At 40.8% G+C, this 9,263-nt stretch overlaps 1 protein-coding gene across 2 annotated transcripts in view; it reads right to left on the bottom strand.

Annotated features, from left to right (window-relative positions):
- DISP1 (dispatched RND transporter family member 1) overlaps window positions 1-2,791 on the bottom strand; it is a 211,191-nt gene extending 208,400 nt beyond the window's left edge. The window contains exon 1 of one of the 2 annotated variants that reach the window (XM_049705587.1): window positions 2,680-2,791. The gene's annotated coding sequence lies outside the window, so the exon portion shown is untranslated. Of the gene's footprint in view, window positions 1-2,622 lie in introns of both variants that reach the window. The other variant, XM_049705577.1, reaches the window with a different exon arrangement.
- Between the last annotated feature and the right edge of the window lie 6,472 nt (window positions 2,792-9,263).

Below are 9,263 nucleotides of genomic sequence, written 5' to 3' on the forward strand. Positions count from 1 at the left end.
CAGCAGATCGACAGCACTCTGCTTGGTATCTCCCTGTCCAGCTGTATTCCTCAAATGTAACAAATCCTCCCGATTCTATCAAAAGGCAGGGAATGCCTTTCTCACTAGGGTATGCAGATAACTGAAAATGGACTAGATAACAATAAAATTGATAATCAGAGCGTACAGAACCAAAAACTCAATATAGCAAGTTACTTCACATATTACAAACGGGTTATTAAAGAAAACAAAATGTGCTAGTATGTGTATATGAAGACACTTTTGACTACAGCTGTTTTAATCATTCTTCCAATACACAGATACATATTTCACTGCAGCAGAAATAAAAAGAAATAGTAAATCCATAAGAATAACTAGTAATTTGCTGCACCCTGATAAAAAAAACGCCACCCTTGGTTAAACTGTTAAATACATCTAAATCCTACAGAATAAACAGAATTTATCTAGAGAAGGCTAAGAAATGTACTCAACAATTAGAACAAATAACAAAAATTCCAAAGATTATCCAGAACACAAGGCAATCAAATTTCAAACATACTACTCAGATATATAATTAGAAACTTGCCACAGAATGCAGGGCTCTTGTGTTTCAACATGATCACATCCTCTCCTATGAACTAACATCTAATGGCCTACAGGCTTTCTCCCAAAACCAAGGGAAAAGGGGGAAGAACACATTTTTAAATCAAGATTATATAGAAAAATCAGATCAACCTTTCAGAAAAACAGTATTGTCTACTTTAAAGAAATAAGATTAAGACATATAGAAATCTACATAGCAGTTAATTGAATAACTTTAAAGGTCAGTGTCATCTTTTCACTTTCTAATTTGAAAAACTATTCAATTTGCTCACTTCCATGTTACAGCACTGTTTATGTTTAGGCGATGCTTTCCACTTTTAAGTATCAGCTGTGCCCCTAAACATAAGGAAATGACCTATCTTACTCAAGCATAAATTTTCAAGGCCATCAAGAGTTTATAAGCTATAGTTAATAATACTATGTTGTATATTTTAAATTTGTTAAGACAGTAGATCTTAAGTGTTCTCACCACAAAAAGAAAAAGAGAGAAATTAGTAACTATGTGAAGTGATGGTTTGTTAATTAGCTTGATTGTGGTAATCATTTCACAATATATGTGTATATCAAATCATCACGTTGTACACCTTAAATATATGCAATTTTGATTTGTCAATTATGTCTCATTAAAGCTAGGGGAAAAAAGTTTACAAGCTAGCAAGACACCAAGCCATCAGTAAACATAAACTGTTCTAGTTTACTTGAATTAGAGCAAGACAGACCACCAAATCAGATCTAAAAGATACCTGTACCAATACAGTAGTTTTAAAAATAAAAAATGTTAACACTTGAAATATGAAACACTTGAAACAAGCAAAAGATTCAACCATCAGATATCACCGTCCACCAATGACAATGTTAGGGCTCTCCCTAGGTACCTCACCCCATTTGTGACAAAAATACAAATTTGCCATCTATCTAAAGCTAAAACAGTCTTTGTAATTATGCAGAAGTGAGATATTATATGATGTAGATTAGGAAGTACATATTAATTGCAAGTCAATAAAACTTGAATAAAATGTAGACAATAACTAAAATTAATAATAACCTCTGGTAATGATAAAGGTGAGCCCACATAGTACACGATGGCCAATGAGGAAAACTAAATATGCTAATGTGTATATAACAACAGAACTTGGGTTATCAATATTTTTTAACAATCTACCAATGGCAAATATACGTTTTCTTTGTAGCAGAAATAAAAAGTAACAGTAAATCCACAGGAATTGCTACTAATTGGCTGCACCCTAATCTAAAATTGCCTTTACTGGTTAAACTCAAAACCTAAATACAACAGGATAACTTTTAGTAAAACTATATTAGAAAGTTAGGCAGAAAAACAATGAATAGTAACTGCAAACGTGACGGCACTGGCTTTCCATGTAATTATCACTGTAATTCCAAACGCATTTACAAGTTCATTCCATGACAAAGGAAATAACCTAAACTCCGCAAGGTAGAGAAGATTCCAAAAGGAAAACTTTGGTTGGTTTGCTGGTATGAAGACAACTTTAAAGCACTATCTGTTTCACAAAGAAATGCAGCATAAGTTGGACCTGGGTGAGGAAGAGTTCAAGTTTTCCCTGGGAATGTAAATTCTTCCCCGAAATCCACACAGGTTAAAATAAATAAATAAATAAATAAAAGGCACATCAAAAAGCCAGCATTAATTGCAAAGGAGGCAATACGAGTTCAGCATCCCGTAGGTGGCTGGTCATCTTTCTGATCCGTTAGGTCAAGACGTCCTTCTCATCTACGACCCTCAGAGAAGGACTGCCTCCCTCCTCTCCAACCTCCCCTGGAAGTCAACCTTCGCCAACTCGTGCCACCCTCACAGACAATCTGCCAAGTGCTGGGACACTCCCCCAAGTGGGACTGCTCTCCTCCGAGATGCCTCCTGCACAGTGTCACCCGCCACCCTCCTCCCCTTCTCAGGGCCTCTTCGGCCTCAGGGTCCCCGGTGCCTCCCTCCTCAGCCCCTCACGGCTGCCCTCAGGGCTGCCCCCGTCCCCCGACCCCCAATCCTGGTCCCCTCCCTCAAACCTGGGGTCCCGGTTCTCCCTCTGCCCGCGCGAGGTGTCCCGACTCTCCCGTCCCTACCCGGTCTCCCCCGTCCCGCGGCGCGGGGCGGCGGCGGGGCGGAGAGGCATCCACTGAGGAGACAAGTGCCTGGGACTCTCCGGCTCCGATCAGGACCCGGAGCCGGGCTTCCGCCTCGCGCCGGAAGGCATTCGCGAGCGGGACCGGAAGTCCCGCCCCGCGAGCTCTCTGCCTGCCGAGGCAGCGGGCTCTCACTAGGTCGCAGAGAAGATTCGTGGAGGAGAGAGGGGTTTGCCGGCAGTCGGCCGGGAGCAGAAGGGCTTACCCTGAAGGGCCGAGGAGCCAAAAATCTTTCTCCCTGCTGCTTCTCTTTCCAGCGGATCAGCCAACCGACCTGCAGTCGGTTGAGCAAGGGTCTCCTGTGTTCACGCACCTGGAGGAGCAAGATGACTCAGACACTGACCCCTGCCCTCACAATCTAGTTGAAAGTTGACAAAAATATAAACAGAGGTTAATCACACCGCAAGGCAGTATTGCTTCATTCCTTAATCCAAATTTTTATCACCTGCTATATATCACTCATTAAACAAGTAGGCTGTAAACAGACGAAAGCCCCTATCTTATGGAACGAGGGAGGCACTAACGGCAATGAACCAGGCAGAGAATAAATCAAACAACTACCTGTTCCTCGGGAAGCTTAAGGTAGTACAGGGACAGATATATGGGCAAACAAGTGCAATGAAACCATCGAGCATCAGAGGAACTATGGCCGTGCTGCAGGCAGTCGTGTGGTGCAGGGAGCTGGGCCGACCCAAGACTCTAAAGATAATGGCTCCTCCGTTGAGACCGAAATGAATGATGAATAAGAGTTAAAGGTCAGACAAGGTGGGGAAGGGCATGCAGAGGAGAAGGATGCCAGAGAGAGCTTGGCTGAATCAGGGAGCTGGAGGAGGGTACAGTTAATTTAGCAAGGTCTGCGGTCAGAGAGGCAGGAGGAAGCATAAGGAAAGGAGGCAAGCCCAGATCAGGAAGACTGTTGTGTATTATGCTAAGAGATTTGGACTTTAGACTCCATGTAACAGGGAATCAGTGCGTATCTCTAGGGGAACAGACAAAATACTGAGTTATGGGGTTGACTAGGATGATTGACTTAGTCATCAAAGAAAAATAAGAACTTGAAAAATCACGGAGAGAACATTTTACCAGTGAGGGTGCTTTCTCAAACTGTCATACCCAGATGTTAAAAACAATGGATGATTACAACTCTATAAAGGCAGGACCACCAGGGCTCAGACCCCTGGGGTTGCCCATTGGGCAAATCACCCCAACCAACTGAGTTGCCAGCTGAAGCCTTAGGGAACCATGGAATCAATGGGCCAAGGAGGAAGAAAGTTCATTACCAGCTACAGAAATGAGAGCCGTTGCCTCTATTTCCTTGCTTGCTACTACTGTTTAATAAATACCCTCTTGCACACTGAGCCCATTTTTCCTTTTTAAAAAGAAATGGGGGCTTCCCTGGTGGCGCAGTGGTTGAGAGTCCACCTGCCGATGCAGGGGACACGGGTTCGTGCCCCGGTCCGGGAAGATCCCACATGCCGCGGAGTGGCTGGGCCCCTGAGCCATGGCCACTGAGCCTGCGCGTCCGGAGCCTGTGCTCCGCAAAGGGAGAGGCCACAACAGTGAGAGGCCCGCATACCGCCAAAAAAAAAAAAAAAAAGAAAAGAAAAGAAAAGAAATGGCATATTAGTTTTTTCCAATTCTTTTCCTTTTGCCAGCAACAAACTATATTGCAATATATGGAGATAGGATTATGGTAAAATAAAAGGAAGACTGGACATCATGTAGAAAGTCTGTACTTAGAAGGCACAGTATCACCTCTGGATGGAGTAGAAAGACACAGCTTTGAGTGTTCTCCCTCTGGGAAGGTTAGCAGTCCATTTGTGGTGGTACGTGAAATAACTGAATCATATAGTAGAGAGGTGTGTCTTTGAAAGAAAGGGAAGAAGAGAGTATGTATGTGTGGTGTGATGTATGTGGGGTTTGTGTGGGTGAGGGTGTGTGTGTGTGTGTGTGTGTGTGTGTGTGTGTGTGTGTGCTGGGCCACCAAGAAATAAAATATAATAGACACTCCATGAGATCTTTCCCGGTAGCTCACCACAATTCCTCTTTTTGTAGGAATGGCCCCAATACATAGGCCAATCCCTTAAAGGGCCATATATTCATGCACAAGTGATCATGTTCTAGGGTTTGCCCAGGATTTAGGGGCATCCCAGGACGCTGAACTTTTGGTGCTTAAACTGGAATAGTCCTGGGAAAACTGGTCGCACTATCATATCCCCTGTAAACAGATTAATCCAGATACGAACACATCCTAAACTAGGGCATTTAGACTCTTCCCTCAGGGAATTTGAAACACTGCATAGGGAAACACAGAAGATGGCCATAAGAGCTGAGTCACATAAATGGCAGTGCCCTAAAGAAAAGATCTATTAACACCCATTACGAAGGACCCAGGACCTGCCCTGTTTTCTTTGATTACAGGAGATATCCCTGTGTACTTCCAAAACTTTTTTTTTTGCCTGACTAGCCAAAGATTTCTGCTACTTGCAACCAAAGTAATCTTGCTTAAGATAATCTGCTCCCAGAGCCCCTGAGCCAAATGATCCGTACTCATTGCCACAGCAAACTGAAGTGGATGTAGACACAACCCAAATAGGCTAAGTTGGTCTCTCATGCATGGATTTTAGAGTTGACATAGAGCGCTCCAATTGGTCTCTCTTTCATGTTGAAATAGAAATGTCACGTAAGCCTAGGATTGAGTTAGGCATGCACAAGGTATCCCATGCAGGTAGAGAAAAAACAGCTAGGGGAACTAGAGGGAAGAAGAGAGGGAAAGGATAAGGAAGAGATAAAGAAGCAGAAAGAGAAGACAGAATTATCTCAGAGAGGGTCACCTTAGCTCCCATCTTTCCAGTTTTTTATTCCAATCCCTCACGTGGTCCAGCTAAACTTTCTGTCCTTAAATTCTATGAAAATTCTATGTCCTTCAAGTAAATTTCCCATTTGACTTGGGTTAGTGTTAGTAGGTTTCTATTCCTAGCAATGAAACACCAAGACATCAATTCACAAGACACAAGGTTGCCTGCGCATTCTCTTTTCTGCATCACTGTCTTCTCACCAGAACTTTGGAGACAGCTTCTCTCTCCAGGCCAATGGCAGGAGGAAGATTTTCACACCTCCACTGCTACCTGGTCCCTACAGGAAAACTGTCAGAGTTACCATGGGGTTGATGGGTGAGGCAAATCATACCATCAATATACAAATATGGTGGGAGATTTTAGAAACTAGTATTTCAAATTCTTCATCCTACAGAGGCAGGAGCTAAAGTCCAGCTAGACATAGTGGTTTCTCTAAGGTCTAATAGGTCAATGGTCCCAGAGACAGGACTAGTTCAAAATCTTCTCTCTCCCAGTACAGTTACCTGATTATCTGGTGTGGATAGAGGCCGATACCCCCAAGAGGCTATTGTGAAATCCTTAAAATTGTACTACTACCCAGCTTCCTCCCCACCTCCCTCCTGGCCTTTGGAGTTTACCCATATCTATATAATGATATCAGCCTGACTGCAGAACCATGACAACAATTCAGGAGACACTTGTGAGTAACAGTGGGTAATAGACATGTTCCTGTGAACCAGGAGAGAACATTTTTAAGGAAAAATTTCCTACTTATTTTTTCAGTACTCACTGACTGGTTCAGACAGATAGATGGGTTAATTAACAGAGCCAATAAGGTTAGATGTCTAAAAAGTTTACTTACACATTCTACATTTGCTTTATTTCATACATGAGTGTTTTTCTTATCTTTATTTATTCTTTTGACCACCAACATAAACAACAACATCAGTAGCCATTACATCTAAAACTACATCCTCTTCCCTTTACACTAATGCAGTAGTTTAGTCATTTGTGGAAAAATAAACTAGTCTATAATTGGAGGTAATCACAACAGCATGTTCCCTGGGGTATAAATAGTCTGGTGTAAAATTATATTAGTAAAAGATTATGAATCAGTGAGAATTAAGGTCATCCAGGGCTCTCCAGTTAATAATTCCCAACTCTACTGCAGGGTACCAAAAGCAAGGTATTTTCTATGAAGATCTCAATCTTCTGTGATCCAAAAACATCACTTAGGCTAAAGTGAAACATGACTCTTATTACATTGAGGGTGGTGTTTTCTTCCTAAAGTGGGAGCTGCCCCAGGAATGTTTCAATTCAATTGAAATATTTAAAATCATGACTTTTGATATTTTGGTCTAAATTTTTTATTGTGGTAAAATATATAAAACATAAAATGTCCCATTTTAGCCACTTTTAAGTGCACACTTCTGCGTCATTAAGTGCATTCAAAATGTTGAATAATCATCACCCCCATTCATCTCCAGAACTTTTGCCTCTTCCCAAAAGGAAACTCTGTACCCATTAAACAATAACTCCCCATTCCTTCTTAAGTCTAATTTTGGTCAATTTTATAGGTTTGTATATCCCATTAAAATATTTTCAACACTGATTCATACCCTCTTGAGGTAAACATATTTATAAATAGAAATAAAATAGTGTCTTATTCACCTCTTTTCCCTTGTGGAATTTAAATGAAACGTGATTTCCACAGGGACACATTGTATAATGATCAGATATTTCTACCTCTTTAAAACCCACACCAATGGGAATTCCATGTGTAAAAGAGAAACACACCAGGGAAACTTGACATGATACTCATTAACAGAAAGCTTGGGTGGGTGTGTTTGGAAGGAGTTTTATACAGTTAATGATCTTAAACTCCAATCCTTGTTTTTCTTTCTGCAAAAGCAATGGGCATTCCGCAGATCTGACTGGGGCACAAACCACACTTTGTTTTCTTCCCAAAAAAATCACAACTAAGCAGGAATGCTCCTGCCAGAGAAAGCTTCACCTGCTAAATTCCAACAGGACTAGGAAAACAAGCCTTTCCTCTTCAATAATGATTTCACTCCCCAGATTGGTAACTGAAATAGGCACACATTTCCTCTCCTAACTTGAAAATCTCACCACTAGGTAGACTGAATTTTCAGCTCTGAGCTTCAATGATACAAACTATTTCCAAAGAAGAAATTAGCTACAGGCTGGGAAGATTGAGGCAAAACTTTCCCTGTGAAAACAATTGATGTTATGTCTTAAAGAGGAATATGCCTTCTCTACAAAAGAATCCTGATTAATTAGTAAGAAGTCACTTCCTTTATTTTTAACATTCTCTTAAAAACTTTAAAAATCAAACAATACTGTACAGGTTGGATATATCTGCCTTGAGTAGACATGACAGAATCATAGAGGGTTATTTCTGAGTCCTCTGGTCTTTCATCCTGAGACAGACCTTCTCCACTGCAAATACTTACTGCCCAAGAAACTACCCTGAACACAGTGTTGTCAGGTAAAATACAGAACACCCACTTAAATTTGAGTTTCAGATTTTTTTCGTATAAATATGTCCCCAAATATTGCATGGGGCATACTTCTAATAAGAAATTACTTATTGCTTATCTGAAATTCAAATTTAACTGAGTATTCTGTATTTTTATTTGCTAAATCTGGTAACCCTATGGCACACAAGCAAGATTCATTAAATATTTCTAAAGGAAAGATTTCTTAAATACATCAAAGCTTTTCTCCCACCAAAGTATGAATAGAACATTGGACTGTTGATGTACTACATGACAACTATTCACCTTTGTATCCTTCTTAATATTTTACAATAAAAAAAGAGAAGCAAGACCAAAGATCTATGATGGATATTGTTAAAAATTAAATGGAAAGTATATAAGACTGAATCAGAGAAACTGATCTAATCTCCCTGTGGTTATAAGGTAATAACTCATGGATTGGTTGTTATTTAGTATGTGAGTCTAGGAGTTTACCTGAGCACAGAGTGGACACGTGCTATTGAACCAGATTAGTCTTTTCACTGTAGTTATTTTTAAAGTACTTTTCTTTAGGGTGGGTTTGGTTGTTTATTTGTTTGGTTTTTGAGTCATGTTCTATATTTTTTATTCTTTTTTTTCTTTTGGCAATCAAGTAGAAATTTGGTATTAGAAGAGTATAGCCCAAAGAATGCTGGAGAAATTTATGTGGCACTTTTGGAAAATGGAACAGTGAGACTCCATTAACAAATAGATATGGACTCTGCTGACCTCTCTGCCTCCACATTCGCTCCAACAGAGACAAACTGCATATAGTTTCTGAGACATCGCTGCTGCCTTGGCCCAAGGAACCTGCCTACATCTATCATCTAAGATGCCAGGCCTTGAGGCTTCAATGTGGAGGTACTTGCCCACGTCCTCTCCCCACCCAGGTCTCGCTCTATCCCCTGAACACAAAAGAGAACTGCTGAAAACCATCTTGCAAATACAGTTCGTCAAACACCATCGTCATCTTCTTCCTGCAACTCCTCTTTCCACATGGAAGAGAAATCAACATATCTAATTCACCATACCTGTCCTTATTAGTCTTTTTAAATCAGTCTTATTAGCCTTTGGCCCCACACAACTTTCTTAGTCTTCCTCAACTAAGCATACATCCATTCATTTGTTCATTCAACAAATATCCAGAGAT

The sequence above is a fragment of the Orcinus orca genome, chromosome 1 (genome assembly GCF_937001465.1).
Source record: "Orcinus orca chromosome 1, mOrcOrc1.1, whole genome shotgun sequence".
Taxonomy (NCBI): domain Eukaryota; kingdom Metazoa; phylum Chordata; class Mammalia; order Artiodactyla; family Delphinidae; genus Orcinus; species Orcinus orca.